At 35.5% G+C, this 17,134-nt stretch overlaps 1 long non-coding RNA gene and 1 pseudogene across 1 annotated transcript; both read right to left on the bottom strand.

Annotated features, from left to right (window-relative positions):
- Nucleotides 1-814: 814 nt before the first annotated feature.
- Nucleotides 815-4,751, bottom strand: LOC117127681. Its single transcript, XR_004450705.1, has 2 exons — nt 3,849-4,751; nt 815-3,781 (listed from the first exon to the last, which is right to left on the bottom strand). It is a non-coding gene; the product is annotated as an uncharacterized LOC117127681 (long non-coding RNA).
- A 2,549-nt stretch (nt 4,752-7,300) lies between these two features.
- LOC108871684 lies at nt 7,301-16,920 on the bottom strand (annotated as a pseudogene).
- Nucleotides 16,921-17,134: the final 214 nt, after the last annotated feature.

Raw genomic sequence — 17,134 nt, 5'->3', positions numbered from 1 at the left:
TATTAGGATTGCTAGAGAGGGCTAACCGCCAATTTAGAATCTTAGTAGGGCATTTCATACTCGCGCATAGGCCTTGCTAGAACCCGTCGGTCGATGTCCTCAACTGACAATCAATCGATGTTGGCAAAAGTGTATCGGTCGACGTCTTCATAGACTATCGATCGACACTCTCTTGTGTCTACATCTAACCGGTGAGACACAAGATCTAGTCTGTTAACCAGTGGTACATGCGACAGCTGATCACTGAGTTAAGCGAATGAGCTCTAATATATCATGCATGCAACAGTTAGGCATCTATAGGAATTATAATCTCCAACACCTGAATAGTGGCCCTGCATCTAATATCATTTCCAACCTAAGTTCCATTTATCATTTACTCGCTAGTTACTATTGCTATTTTATCTAAAACATTACGACCTTTAGAATTAATAAACACTAGATTTAATTGTTCCCTAGCTCCTTGTGGATTCGATCCCTAAGTACTACATCTGAACCTCTTTTGATGAGAGTAACACTCCTTAGGGTAATTTGAGTGGTATCACATATCTTCCTCGTAAAATCATCGTAAAAGAAAACACGGGCCTTAGTATTTCCTCGAAAAGACCTCGTAAAGAAAAACACGGGCCTTGCTAATTCCTCGTAAATTTACGTGGGCTTTACGACGAAACATAAAAAAGAAAACCCGGGCTTTGCTAATTCCTCGTAAATTTACGAGGGTTTTACGACAAAATATAAGTCTCTATATATACTCTAACCAAATCACTTCTCATTTCGTAGTCATTTCCTCTCCTACTCATAGCAAGGTACTCCTCTCTACTTCCTCTCTAATTTAGCTTAGGTGGTTAGTTTAATAATTAGTGTTGATTAGGTGGTTAGTGTAGGTAATTTGTAGATAGGTTTATGGAATTTGTTGATAATATAGGATGATGATTTTTAAATGTTAATTAATAATCTATTTATATGTTTTATATGGCTAATAATGACAATTAATCATTTTTTCAGATGGTTCGAAAGAACAAGCTTACACCGCATTACAGAGAGATGTTTGGTGAGCCTGGTAGCCGTACAGGCGCATCATCTTCTTCAACTCCTGATTCTTCGTTTCCGGAGACTGTCCCCGACTCTCAGTCTTATCAGTGAGTCTCTCAGTCGCCTTCATTTGGTGCACCACTGGTTCCTCCGTATGTTCCTCCACCGGTTCCTCCGTATGTTCCGCCACCGGTTCCTCGGTTTGATACGCCACCCACACATCATGATCATGTTCCAGAGGAGGCACCTCCACCGATGGCGGCCGAGATTCATCCCGATTTGTTTGTGCTGCCGAGTGCTCCTTATGCTATTTACACCGTCGAGGACCTTCTCGCTCAGCTAGGCAGAAAAGGTTTACCTGCCTTAGTCCCCGACTGACCGGATGGAACTTTGTGGTATGTTACATTTTTATTGTGCAGTTTTTTTATAACAAAAATAAGTAATTTTAATACTTTTTTTGTTTTTTTCAGGTTTGGGGTTGACGGTTCTGTCGATCGGAACGTAACCGAGGTGATCGAAGGCTACTTTTCTGACGCTCATCCGAACTGGAAATTGACGCCGGACAACGTCAGAAAGACGTGGTTCAAAATGTTCACCGTAAGTTACTATTAATTAATTATATAGACTTTATTTTTTATTATTACGACTTTTTATTTTTTTTAAACTAATTATTAATCTAATTTTTCTTTTTACAGAAAAATATCATTGGTCGATAGGGGTGAACGAGCGGGAAGGCGAAAGCTCTATTGTTGGACACGGTATCCAACTGGAAGGATGATTGGATCGTGAAGGTGTTATGAGCAGGGCTGAGCTTACCACAGATGTGTGGGATGGCCTCATCCGCTATTTGAACCTGCCATCATCCATTAAAGTCTCGAACAGTTCCTCTACCTCCCGTCAGACGAAAGATGAGCAGGGCAACGGGCCGATGCTTCACACTACGGGTCAAAAACCCCACGCCGGTGTCCGTATGGTTATGGTAAATATTTTAATTAATTATTATTTTTTAATATATTCTAACTTCATAAATGTTTTTTAGGCCAAAGAGACAGGAGTTCTCCCGTCTCTTAAGGATCTTTACGAGAGGACTCACAAGAACAAGGCTGGGCAATTTGTAGATCCTAGGTCCGAGCAAATCTTTAACGAGGTGGTTGCTCGGATTGAAGACCGCCAAACCCAGCTGACCCAGCAGTCTCCCGATGGAATACCGGTCACATTATCCACACTTGAAGTAGATCAGATTTACGAGGATGTAAAATTTTTTAAATCTTTTATTATTATTATTATTATTCATTTAATCTATTTTTTTAATAATATTAATCTTTTTTTAAGGTTGTCCCTAAGAAAAATGGACGTACGTTGGGGATTGGTTCCGTCAACGATGTCCCAAGAGCGACATCATCTTATGGTCAGACGGGCTGATGAAGTCATTCAGCTGTGTTCTTAGATGAACTCGACGCGGTTTACGTTCACAGCTCGTATGACTTCAGTCGAGGGCTTTCTAGACGTTATAGCGGCTGGAAATCCTCATTTGGAGACCATGTTTGCGGATATGCAGACACGAAATCCCATTCCAGAGCCATCCCACACAGAGGAGGATGAAGAAGAAGTATGGGGAGGAGTCATGAGTTCTTCGACGAGCTCCACAACAACAATCCTTAGTTTTTTTTTCTTCTTTTTATTTTGTATTATAAATTTGAAACTTAAATATTTATAAAATATTTTCGTATTGATTTATATTATTTACATTTTTAAGAATTCTGAAATAAATTTAAAAATATATTTGATTATATTTTTGTTTTTGTAAAGAATAAAGAATCGAAGAAAATTTGCAGCTAATTTACGTCTAGTTAAGGAGGAAACTGAAAATTGTTACCGAGGAATTTACCATGAAAGACAAGCAGATTCGTCGTAAATTTACATGTAAATAATGACGAAATTGAACATCTACTTTACGAGGAAATTGTTTACGTGTACTTTACAAGGAAAACCTTTATGTGTACTTTACGAGGAAATGATTTGGATGTACTTTACGAGGAAATTATTTACGTGTACTTTACGATGGATATGTTTACGTGGCTTTTATGAGGAAAGAGTTTACGTGGCTTTTATGGGGAAATAGTTTATGTGGCTTTTACGAGGAAATTGTTGACCCCACTTTACGACGAAAGCTTTCCTCGTATATTTACGACGAATTAGCAAGGAAATATACGTTAGAACATAAATTTAACGAGGAAATGGCTTTCGTAGTTAATTCATTGTAAACCCTATTTTACGACGGAATAACTACGAAAACCGTCGTCTTTATAAATGAGTTTTCTTGTAGTGATTCAGATACAATATACAAACAACAAATCACAGAGATCATATCCTAGCACACGTTCTAAACAAGTTAACTCACAAAAGCATCTATCTAACACAAATTATAAACAAGTTATGAACAAACATCTATCTTATCACAGGTTTAGAAGTTCACAAGTTCAGTACATATGTATTAACCAAAATGAGAATTAAGTGAGAAGAGCTTACCTTGATGCATTCTTGGTTGAGGAGAAAGCGCCTTGAATGTGTTGTAGCAGCAGTTGAGGTAGTTTGGCTGTCGCCAAGTGGAGATCCATCATGTGTCATCTCTTCAATGGTTTCCTCAACCTCCAGAACCACAGCCTCTGCACGTTCATCGATGAACGAACCATCTTTACGTATGAGAGTCTTCCTCACAAGGTGGTGGTTCCTCAAAATCATCATCAATAATCTGCAAGGCAAGAGCAAGAAAAGTTAGTCAAAATAAAAAACGGTTAGAAAGAAATATAAAATATTACCATGTTATACTCAATATTTACAGAGGTCTGTGGTCCAGCACCGTGCTTGTGCATCGTCTTCCCTGGTGGAGCAGACGTGCGGGATCCAGCTGGGGATTGAATCTTTGCTTTTGCTTCATGTGTCGACCAATTTGCAAGAACTATAGCCTAGTCTGTTTAGCTGATGTATTTAGGTTGCTTCTCATCTCACTTCTTCTGGCTGATTCGACTACAAATGGTCAGAGGCGGATCTACGTTATAGAATGGGGTGTCATCTGACACATGTTTAATTTTATATTTTGGTGTTTGTATGTTAATAGCTGAAGAAGTTTGTAGTTCAGTTGGTTGATTTCCCTTTCAACTGACACCCCATTATCTGGTTCGACTCCACCCAGTAACATTTTGTTTGTATATTTTCCTTTTTTTATTACAACTAGGGGCTTGGCCCCGAGCTTGCGCGGGGTTTGTTTTTGATGTTTTCGATTTATATTTTGCTTCTCTGGCAGATAAGACTATAGGAATGTGAGATAATAAAGAAATATTAGAAGCTCAAGGCCTGATCGTCCCGTCTCGCGGGATACGACAAGGCGATCCACTATCCCCCTTCATCTTCATCATGTGTAGCGAAGTCCTTTCCGGCCTATGTTATGTGGCTCCGAGACGAGGGCTGCTCTCAGGGATACGCATGGCACGGGGAAGTCCTCGAATTAACCACCTCTTATTCGCTGACGACACTATGTTCTTCACCAAAACGTCACCAGCATGTGTTGCGGCCCTAAAAAAGTGCTCCAACAGTATGAATCAGTCTCCGGACAGATGATCAACACAACAAAATCAGCCATCACCTTCTCCAAAAAGACACCATTGGAGATCAGGGACAGAGTAAAGGCTAGCCTTGGCATCACAAAAGAAGGAGGGGTTGGCAAATATTTGGGGCTCCCGGAGCACTTTGGAAGAAGGAAAAAAGATATGTTCACGTCGATCGTCGATCAGATACGCCAAAAAGCCGCGAGTTGGAGCTCCAAGCAGCTATCTGCCGCGGGTAAGCTAGTGCTTCTCAAGTCTATCCTCGCAGCTAAGCCATCATTCTCTATGACATGCTTCAAGCTACCAAAAAGCCTAACCAAGAGGATCCAATCAGCACTGACCCGCTTCTGGTGGGATGCGAACCCGGAGAAAAAGAAAATGTGGACACCACTTGCTTGCAATGTGGTCTACATGAGGAAAGCATTTGTCATGTCCTCTTTAACTATGAAATGGCGAAAGAGACATGGGAGAGATCTCAGATACCTCTGCCTCAATCAGGTTTCTCATCCAACTCTGTGTTATTAAACCTCCATCATCTGATAAGGGTAAGTAAAGACAAGAAGCTAGATTATGAGACGCGAGCGAGGTTTCCTTGGATATTGTGGCATCTATGGAAAGCAAGAACTGCTTTATGCTTTGAACAAACAAGGGTTGACTCCTCTGTCATCCTTACTAAAGCAATAGAAGAGTTAAGAATTTGGTTTCTGATCCAGAACAAAGACAATTCCATGAACCATACTGTTCCGATTGGCGGTGGTAACCAACAGTGGAGCAAACCTCCCATAGGTTTTATTAAATGCAATGTTGGTTCCTCATGGATTTCAACGCACACGCATAGTGGAGGGTCATGGATTGTTCGTGATTTTTGGGGGACACCTATGGAACACAGCCGTCGAGCCTTCACGGGCATTCGATCCAAGCTGGAAGCTGAACTGGAAGCAATCGGATGGGCGGCTGAAGATCTTCATTCCCTTCACTGGAGCAAGGTCATTTTGGAGATTTCGTCATCACAAGCCTTAGAAGCGTTGGAGAAACCGCATACTGCTCACCACCTATCCAATGTGATAGCTCACACATCTGCCTTGCTGAAGAAGATTCATGCATGCCAGGTTGAGGTTGTGGACGATAATGCTAATAGAGTGGCAAAAGAGATTGCAGTTAGTGTCACTAAAGATGGAAGACTTCAATCTTATGTGGCCCGTGGAGGAACAACTTGGCTGGCTAACATAATTCAGGCTGATGCACGCTGCACCATGACAACTATGTGAGTTTGATGCTCCCGCTTTCCCTGCCAGATTGTATTACTGCAGGCTTGGATCTCCATTATTTCCTCTTTCTCCTTTTGATTTGAGGTTTTATTTATTTTGCTAACACCTACTGGTGTTGTGTTGTTTTTTCATTTATTTGAATCCCAAGCCAATTGTCTTGGATAACAATATGTGGATTTTATATCTTCAATGACAAAAAAACGGGGTCAAGGTATCATTTGAGAAATTTTGATATGTGTATTTAAGGCTTTTAAAACACTCATATTAAAAATAATTATATGGGGGAAATCGTATTTTAAACACCAAGAGTGTCATTTTATAGCACTTTAAACACTGAAATTTTTTTACTAGCATTTTATCATAATAAACCTCCAGCGATGTTTTCAAGTTCATAGGTGACCGGTACTGTTCATTTTACAGGTTAAAATGATGATGTGTCGGTTTTTTTATTAAAAATAAAAAAAAAAATAAAAATACGTAAAAATACAGAAAAATTTGAATGAAATTGGAAAAAATTATAAAATTTTATTAAAAATTCAAAACAAAATTAAAAAAAAATTAAAATTCAAAAAACATAAAAATTAAAATTTCAAACATAAAAATAAAATATTAAAAATCAAAATTTTAAAAATAAGATCTAAAATTAAAATGTCAAATTTTAAAACGAAAATAAAATTTTAAAAATTCTAAAATAAGATCTAAAATATTTAAAAAATAATAATTTGAATTTTTTCTTTATTTATTTGTATTTATATATTTAGAGGATAAGAGTCTTTTACATTTTTAATGAAGCATTTTTGGTCATTTCTTTCTTAGAAAATATTTTTTGGACAAAACTCAGTATAATATATTTGAGAGAATTATTAGTCCTGCGTGTGGTCACCATCAATTAAAAAAATATTTTGAATTTCTTACAATTTTTCCAATTTCATTCGATTTTTCTGTATTTTTTTAATTTTTTTAAAAGAAACCGACACGTCATCATTTTGACCTGTAAAATGAACAGTGACGGTCGTCTATGAACACGAAAACGTCTTTGGAGGTTTATTATGATAAAAATATCACTTTGAAGGTTTAAAGTGCTAGTCAAAAAATTTCAGTGTTTAAAATGCTAGAAAGTGACATTCTCAGTGTTTAAAAGAGTTTAACTGAAAAATCATTTATGCGAATGGCCTTAGCATCACCACTTCAACTTTTCTCACACTGACCTTAGTGTTTTGATTTAAAAAATAAGACAGGGGAAAGCATTATTATTCTCGACTACTCTTAAAAAGTAATCCTCTCAACTCTAGTAGATTCTCCAATATAATTTTTCATCTCCCGAATTTGATTCCTCGATGAACTTTTACTAAGACTTTCAACGACAAAGGTCATGGTGGGTATCTCTTTTTTTTTTTCCTTCAGACAATGATCAGCCACTCTTCTGTCCGTAGAAACAGGGTACTTGCTTCATAGATTCCACTCAACTATCATTCAAAAGCTTTTGCTATCTACATGATATAGTTTATTCAGCCAAAGGTTTCATTTGCTTGATCGTGCAACGACCCATGATGATCACGTACAGAACAACTCCAAATCTATATACATCGCTGCAAAGCAGTTGGTCCCAGTGGCGGATCTGGAAACTATATGTATCAGGGGCAGAAATAAAAACTACTAGATAAAATATAAAAAACATTGCCATAAAACAGTACAAATCCTTACAAATGGATCCTACGCTCTCTCATGGATTGAAATCGGTTCACTACTGTTTCGTTTGTAACAGATTCAAACAACTCCTTTTCAATTTAACATACTAAACAATCACTTAGAAACTCGTCTCCAATTCAGTTGCGTGTTGCTGTCTTCACTAATTTCATTGCAGAAAAGCACCTTTCAACACTTGCAGTAGCAACATGCAATGTTAAAACCAACTTCAAGAGCCTATAAACTAAAGGATGTACAAAGTGCTTTTTTGTTTCCACCATCAGCCGAGAAAGATCTCCAAGATTCTTCAAATTCTTAACCCGTTCATCGTTTCTTATATTGTCAATGTAGATTCCAAGATGGTGTTCCATAGATAGACACTCTCCAAAACTAAAATCATCTGGATAGAACTTAACCAATCTCTACAGCTTTGACTTATCAAACTCACAGAAGGAATTGGCAGGACTTAAAGAAGCCATGCAAATAAGCAAACCAGTGTTTACCTCAGTAAATCGATCATTAAGCTCTTGAAGTTGCAAATCCATAACAGTGTAGAAACAGTTAACCTTGTAATGATGCAGATTGGTTACACCTGTTTTTTTCCTTGGCCTCCTTAAAACCACAAATTCTTCATCCATCACAAGCATAGTAGCTTAATTCTTTTCGCAGAATGATGAAACTTTACCTATTAGCAAATCCCATCCATCTTCTCGAAATGTTTGCAACTCCCGTTTAGTTGAATCTACAAGTGACACGGCATTTGAAATATCTTGATTCTTCATACGGTTCAAGTGACACGGCATTTAAAATATCTTGATTCTTCATTTGAAATATCTTGATTCTTCATCTTAGTTGAATCCACAACTTCAGTTACTCCCAAAATAAACAGCATCAACTGCAAATAGAACACACAATCGAATGTGTGAAAATACTTGAGAAGACCATATGCTTGACATCTTTTTGAGTCATCAGCGCCTTCATCTTGAACACTTTCAAGGATTTCAATGACTGAAGGAAACAACTCAACCAGACGCAGCAAAGTTTTATAGTGAGAACCCCAACGAGAATTTCCAGGCCTTGGAAGAGAAATCTCTTGATTTTGTCCTGTTCCAGTGTTAATGTCACCACTGTCAATCCCTTCCTCCACCCTCTTCCGATTCATATCAAGAAGTGTATATTTCCTCTTGCAAGAAGCCACAACCACATTCAGCAAAGTCGAAACCATGTCAAAAAAATTACTAACTTCAAAGCTCTTTTTCGCAACTGCCACCACAACTAGCTGAAGTTGATGAGCAAAACAATGTACATAATAGGCTGAACTATTTTCTCTAGCAACCAATGCTCTTAGCCAATTAAACTGTCCCTTCATATTGCTTGCTCCATCATAACCTTGCCCTCTCAACTGTTTCAGGCTCAATCCATGTTTTGCAAACAAGTCATCAACTGCAGATTTCAGAGATAAAGAAGACGTGTCTTTTACATGAGTAACTCCCACAAATATCTCTTTAACTAATCCACTTTTATCAACAAACCGAAAGACAACAGCCATTTTCTCTTTGTTAGAAACATCTGCAGACTCATCGACCATCAAACCGAACACTCCATGATTGATTTCTTCCATGATAGATTTCAGTACTTCGTGAGCAAAAGAATGTACAATATCTTTCTGAATCACTTGAGAAACCATCTGATTATTTTTTGGAGCGTTCTCCAAAATAACCTTACGTACAGCGTCATTTTATTCTCCGGTATACTTCAAAAGCTCTACAAAGTTTCCTTTATTAGCAGAATCTTTTCCTTCATCATGACTGCGAAAAGGTAATCCTTGTCGTAACAAGTACCTAGAAGCATCAACTGAAGCATTTAACCGAATGCGATATTCATTTTTCACCACATCGCCTTGCTTATAAAAAGCATGCACAATTGACTGACCTTGATTCATCAAATCATCACAACTCTTAACAGCAATATTATGAAAGCTATTAATTCCACCTAAATGCTCAGATAAAGCCTCGGGTTTTTTCCAACAAGAAAAACCTTCAGTCACAAAAGCCCAATTTCCACCTTGTTTTAGTATGTCATCTCTGAACAAATAGCAACACAAACAGAATGCTTTATCTTTGGAGACGCTGTACTCTAGCCAATTACCATACTTCTCAAACCAAGCTGGATTAAACCGCCTCATTGCTGTTCCAAACTTCTTATTTTGAAAAACATGGCCATAGGGTTGACATGGACCTCTAGTTAAATATTTCAGCCTTACTTCGTCTTTTTGATTCGGAAGATACTGCGATATCTTTTTTCTTTCAGCTGGATCCCATGCCAAAGAATCCAAATCATCAGAGTTATCCAATTTATCCAAATTTCTTTTAGAATTGGAAGCACTCATTTTGTTATAATATCGCTCTATTTATCTGTAAATCTGTAGAAATAGTAAATTATTATAAAGTCAATTACATTAAGACTTTTAACATGTTACTAAACTAAACACAATTCATCATATTAGCTAATAAGTTTTTCACGTTAAACTCAAAATCATATATAATAATATTAGGCTGGGTCTAAAATTATTCTACATTAACATTACAAGTCACAACCTTAAAGCATATCATCAGACAATTTTGGAACAGAAAGCAATAAAAAGAGAATCAAACAAACATTTAAAATAGATATAATCATATAAATTAATTAAATAAATAGAAAAGAAACTTACATGGACAGGAGATTTCGTGAGTGATTCTAGCCGGTGGAAAAAAATTGCAGGGGAAGAAGAAGTTGAGAAGACGACAGAAGAAGTTGAGAAGACGACGACGAGTACACGTGACCTAGTTGATTTTTCTAAAACAAATATCCCTATTTTCTATTTATTTAATAAAAAACTATTTTTATTTAAACTGGATTAGATCTGCTAAACTAAATAAAGCCCAATTCACTATGGGATTGTAGATATAAAAACAAACTGGACTTTTGTTTTATATTTATATGAATTAGAATATTTTTAGTTATGGTAATTATTTAGAGTATAGGGGGCAAAAACAATATAAGCATAACTTCAATTTGGTGCAGAGTTCATCGCCATCACCAATTTTACGCTTGTCATGGGAAAAAGAAAGAAAGAACAGAGCATCTGATTAGTTTCTCCATTACCTTTTAGAAAGATGAGATAGCCCTTTCTCAATGCTCTTTATACTTACCGATATAGATAGATTCGAGGAGCCGCTATGACATTAGGTTGACTGTAGTCCAGAAGCTAAAGATAGTTTAGTTGGTGTCAACAGATCCAGCGGCAGCAAAAGCACAAACTAAGGAACATAAGCGAGCTTGGTTCAATGCGTATCTTCGCTGGGAAGGAGAACACAAGCATTATCCTAATAAGTTGCATCATTATAATGTTCAGGCGTTGACAAAGTTGATCAAGCGAAGGAATAGTCTGATGGGAAGTGAAATAGGGTCAAGTAGGAACCGACCTTCTGGATGAAATATTATCGAACATGAGTCAGAACACTCCTTCAGATTTTTAAGCTTTTCCTTCTCGACTACAATTTTTAAGCTTTTTCTAACTGAATTCCCTCCGGTGCTGATCCGCGCTGAAAGGTTTTAGTAAAGTTTAGTATCATATGTTTGAGAAGAAACCAAATAAAATACTCGTGAAAGAAAATTGAAACTTGCATGATTTAAAAAATGAGAACAATTTTCGTTATCATTTCGACCTGACCAGAAGCGGTCCTGAGTAGTGCACTTTGAAGCTTTAAATAAATCTACTCGGAATTCACATATGTACATGAAATAACTCACTGGCGGATTTCTTGGCATAAGAGACGATTGACCCGAGGATTGTCCTTCTCCATTGTCTCCTCCGAGGCTTCATTTCTTCATGTCAAGATCCAACTCTCAACCCTCTCCAATTTATAGGTTTGACGTGAAGGAAACAGAGAGGTCGTCATCATTTTTGGTTTCAATGAAAATAACATTTATTAGCGAAATTAAGAGAAATACTTTGAACATAGGGAAGGTTAAGAGTTGTGAGAAGAAATCATTGTGTGTGTGCGTTCAAAGATTAGCGGAGACGGCGATATCGAAAACTGGAAGAACGAAAAAAATTAAACCCTAATCTATTGAAAGAGAAAACGCAGAGTTTGACTTAATATCTAACCGAACATGGAGAACCAAAATCAGACAGAACACCAAACCTAATCGACTAATCATAACCGGTCAGAACGCGGGGCCCACAGTCTTTAAGAAATCAGGCAACTCATTAATGATACGGAGGATTGCTGTAATTTTAGTGGCTGATTTTCTTATCCGATGTGGCATAGCTCAGAGGGCTTCATATGTTCTTTTTAGTATTGTTTGATTATGTTGGGCTATAGCCCAATATGCATCCCTTAAAATCAAACCTGAGTCCGCCACTGCAAATAGTGACTTGTGTTTGTAGCTTCCATTGGAGATAGATTTCATCATGGTGCTCTTTGTCCCAGTAGCATTGTTGCTACAAAAGAAGATAGGAGATTTAGTAGATTTGTATTTTGGAAAATTAAAAATGTAAGAATGAAAACGATAGAGAAAGAGACACTTACTAAGGGTGGGCATTCGAGTATCCATTCGGGTTCGGTTCGGATCTATTCGGGTTTTGGATTTTCGGATTGTAGCTATAGACTATAGTTTATTCAAGTTGTAGATATGAAAATAATGGACTATCACATTGTCAGTCTCGTTCATGACTCTTAACATTTTGGCTATCTTACAACTCCCCCCATTCACTTGATATTTCGTAAAAAAAAAGAAATTTGAAGTTTATTCGTAAGTGTATTGGAAAATTTACAATAATGTTTAGATTATGATAATGTTTAATACTCTGCTAAATATTTGAGTCTATTTTGCTTCAATTGATTGTTTTATATTATGTTTAAACAATTATTTCCTGAATTATTTACTTATATATGATACAAAATATTGAGCATCAAAGATGCTTGAGTAAATTGCATAATACCAGACATAATTATGATTTTTCAAATGAAACAATATTTTTATTTTGATAATAATTACATTATTTTACTTGTTCTTATTTTTCTGAATCTTATACATATATATATATATATATATATATAATTTAAGAAGTGATTTTGCTGATTTGTCACAGTCTCCATGATTTTAGATAATTTTGTTTATTTTACATATTTTCAAATAATAGTATGAATATATCTAATTATTATAATAACTATGATCAATTGGTAATAACCTTTCATTCATTATAATTTTAACATAGTTTAATATTAAAAATGTGATATTTATATATGCTCTACATACTGTTATTTACGTAATATTATCTACATTTTTTTTTATAGAAATACTCTACAAAACATACAAAGTTATACATCTGCTCTTTATCATTTATTTAATTTTATTTTTGATAAGTTTAGTTGTCTAAGTAATTTACTGCAGAAATATGAATATTTTAATAGGTATAATTATTTATTTTTGTTTATTTAGGAATTGTGATTTGGCTTAAATAATTCAGAGATTGTCAATGATAAAATACTTTGATCAAATGGTAAAGTTAATTCCAAAGCAGTGGTAGTCGATTAATTTCTCTGAATCATATCATGCTAAGAAACTTGGAGGATACTTGCTTTATCTACGTATTTCCAAACAACTATGATATATCACTTTATTATATACCCTTTTAGAATTAATAAACTGCAAAAATTATATTCGTGTTTGGTAAATTTGTATTCACCTCCCTTGTAGTATAGATTTGAAAGATATAGGTTTTAGTTTGGGGTTTAATTTCCCTTACACATATGGGCATAATAGATGTAATATTTGTATATACATGAATGTTTTAAAATTTATTAAACAGTACAAAAATATTTATGTTACGATAAATTTGTCATATAAATAATTTAATATTTAATATATTATTAAATAATTTTAATGCATGAATATTTCAAAATTTATTTACGCAGTAAAAAGTATTTCTATTATGACGAAAAACTTTGTCATGATGTTCAACTTATCACTAAATATTTCTATTAAAATGATAATGCATATATTTATCAATATTTGATAAAATACTATGCCAGTAAGTGTGGACAAAATACTTTTAACTTGCAGTTTAAAAAAAAAAAAATTAACTTTTAACTTAAGTAATAAGTAGCATTAACGTTCACAATTTTTTTAACAACATTTGTAACTAATTGTTTTACCATTCATTTTAAAAATTATATACTTGTTGAAGATGGATGTACTCTTGAGCTTTCGTTGATGTACCCCTGACCCAACTGTAATTAGATTATTGTCTGAGGCCCATTTACAAAAAATCAAACGAAACAAATATATCCACGTTTGGACATACTCCAATAAGTTCATAATGTTATTGATTTTACCATTTATTTCAAAACTACATGAAACCTTTGTTTAGGCCTTAGGTGATTCTATCTTTTTGTGATGTCTATCTCTTTGTAGCAAATACAATGAGACTTATTATAAGAAAAAATGTATACAGTTAAACTGGTCAAGTAGTGTTAACCCAGAAAACCAAGATTTAAGAAAATGGAGCCAAACTCAAATTACTTATAAGTTACAATTATAGAGAAAGTGAGTGACAATGTCTGGAGATGTTAGTAATGGGGCTCCTCATATAGGAAGGTATATAAAGTTTGGAATAGAGTAATGGAGGAAAATATTACATTGCATCACAGTTCTTTAGATATAAAAGCTCTTTGGAAATCATTGATTGTGGCCACTAAGTACTCAAAAAAAGAAAGAGAAAGATCACACTATTAGTTACATGTTAGAAACTACATAAGAAACACATCTGTTAGAATATATGTAGATATCCTAATTGTTTGAGATCATGGGCATGAATCCATTAGGGTGAAAGTCTAAAAAGTGATGAAAGATTTTAAAGTTTACGTTAGTTTCAAAATGTAACTATTTAGATCTCACTGAAAACAGTGCTCAGAATTCTTTTCCTTTGCAATGCTTCTATCCTTTAGCCATCACTAATATGCATCATTTTATCAGACAAAAAACATCCTTAACAATTATTTCCACTATAGCTTCATAATTTCCAGTTTAGCAATCTAAAACAGCCAGCAAAACCACCAAACAAATAGCTACTCTGCATGGTATATCCCAAACTAAAGAGTAAAGAAATTACCGTGGAACTGAGAAAAATGACTTGGACACATAACTTGAGAATCAAGGTCGATGCCATTCAAGAAGTCAAGCTCTCATCTTCCTTCAGTATTTGCAGCTGCTACCTCTGTTCTCCAACTCCGACCGGGCTATACATGTAAACGAAGAGCAGCAGAAATGGCAAAAAAGCTGCATAAACGTTTCTGCTTGTCTATTTTGGTAGGCCCATAAATCTGTTTGGTGAATGATGGAGGGGCTGATAAGAATTGTGATTAAAGCTTAGAAAACCTATTCAGCCACACCTTTAAAGTTACATCACCTGGTGGCATTGCTAAGCCTGCACCAATGGAGTCAAACGCAGCGTTACGTCCGCTGTAATACACTCTCAGTCAAACTCGATGTCATGTCATCATTCATACACATGAGGTATGAACAATATATACTTTTAAACACAATGAAAAAGTATTTCAAACTTCAATGTTTTCTATATATGTTGAACTTTTTGGACTACTAAATTTTGAACTCTATAATGTTGAGGGATAATAGCACATGACATCAAAGAACATGATCAACTGATATGCAACTTTTGAAAATGCAGAAGAGAGTTGATCAAATTACCTATGTAGTCTTTGTACTCAGGATCAACATAAGAGTTCAGAAGCACAAAGAAAACAGTATGAATTCCTCAACACCTGCAAAAACCAAGACACATCAATTGCCCAATCATATACTCTCGCCCAGATCTGCAAAATTAGAGCGATAGCCATAATGTTTCTGAGTGGAAACTTGATTTACCAAGAAAAATAAATTAAGAATTACATAGTACATACATGTAGCTCTCTTAGAAACTGATTTGTTGCTATTAGATGACTTATATTAATTATTTCTTTCAGTACTCATATCTTATGCATGACAAAAATACTTAAAACCTGTCAAATATTATTTTGGAGCTAACATTTTGAACAACCTTAAACTCAAGTGATGGATCTGCCATGAAACCACCGGAAGACAAAGAGAATTCCAGTAAAAGAATACAGAGGAAGTAAGCATACCAAAAAAAGAGGAAAGGAAAAGATCTAAGGAAACGTATGATTGGCTCCGCATAATCCGTGGACTTTGTTTATCGCCATGGCTGTGGACGTTTTGAGATCTCTGTGAAGCTTCAGGAAAGTTAGATAAAATCTCTGAGAAGACCTCCATCGAAGGTCGCCACCGCAAAAGTCCTGAATATGTTCATACCACCGCCGTATAATCTCAGTCAGTATTATGTTGAATGTATTAGTCTAATCCTCTCAAACATTACGCAAATCCTATAACATAAATTTTCATAGGCCTAAATAGCAAACCCTAAGGGATTTATTGAGATCGCTAGGTTGAGCAACACAGTTCTAAAAAAAAAGAGAGTTGAGAAACACCAAAGAACACCGTGAAAGAACTCTGTTCATGAACAAAGGCAAAGTTAAATAAGATACCTGAGAATCGAGAAGGAGTACATCCACTCCCACATGAGTTCTCCACCACGGCGGTCACTCCTGGCCTCCTATAAACAGAGCAACCGGACTTGAACAGAGGAGGAGGAGGAGCGCGTCTGCAGATCGCAAGACCGAAACGTTAGAAGAATGGGAAGTTAATTCTCTAAGAAAAAAATCATACCTTTTTATAGATGAACCTCCACCGCCTTGCAGATCTAGAAATCGCATTGAATATGAATCGTATGTGAGAGATTAATGGAGAGGTTTTAATATGATTATTCGTAACTGGTATGTTTCTGTATCTGAGGAAGAATATGAAAGAGTTCTTGCGAAGAACTGGAGAGGTGACGAAGAAGAACACGGTCTAACCCTCACAGAAGTCCAAAGTAAAAACGAAGTCCATCAAAACTAAAAGCCCAAATGGTGTGCACAACTATATTAATGAAACGCAGAATCGCAGAATGAGGACACGTGGCGCGCCCAAAATCACTGACTTTCTGACCTGTCTGCCTATGTGACTTCACCAGGAGGGAGAAAACCTTTTTTTATATATAAAGACTAGGGATTAACCCGGGCTACGCCCGGGATTTTTATTTTTTTTTAATTTAAGTTGTTAAATTATTTATATTTAGTTTATGATATATATTTATATAAATGTTAAGATGCATGTCATAATTAAAATTTATTTTTAAATTTTAACACGTTAAAGTAACATATTTTTTACTGTTTAAATATTTTTTGTAATTTTGTTGGCTATCTAGTTATCATATTTAGCAAAACTATCTGTTGAGTATTTGAATAATTGTTTTAGATATTTAATTAAACTGCAGAGTATTTTCGGTTCGACCACATGCTCAACAATCTATCGATCCGTAAAAAGATGGACGATCTCCTTGGCCAGGTAAGTAAAATTTTAGCAAAATATCTTTGATTT

Source organism: Brassica rapa, chromosome A09 (assembly GCF_000309985.2).
Source record: "Brassica rapa cultivar Chiifu-401-42 chromosome A09, CAAS_Brap_v3.01, whole genome shotgun sequence".
NCBI classification, from domain to species: Eukaryota; Viridiplantae; Streptophyta; class Magnoliopsida; order Brassicales; family Brassicaceae; genus Brassica; species Brassica rapa.
This window is presented reverse-complemented; position numbering and strand designations above follow the sequence as displayed.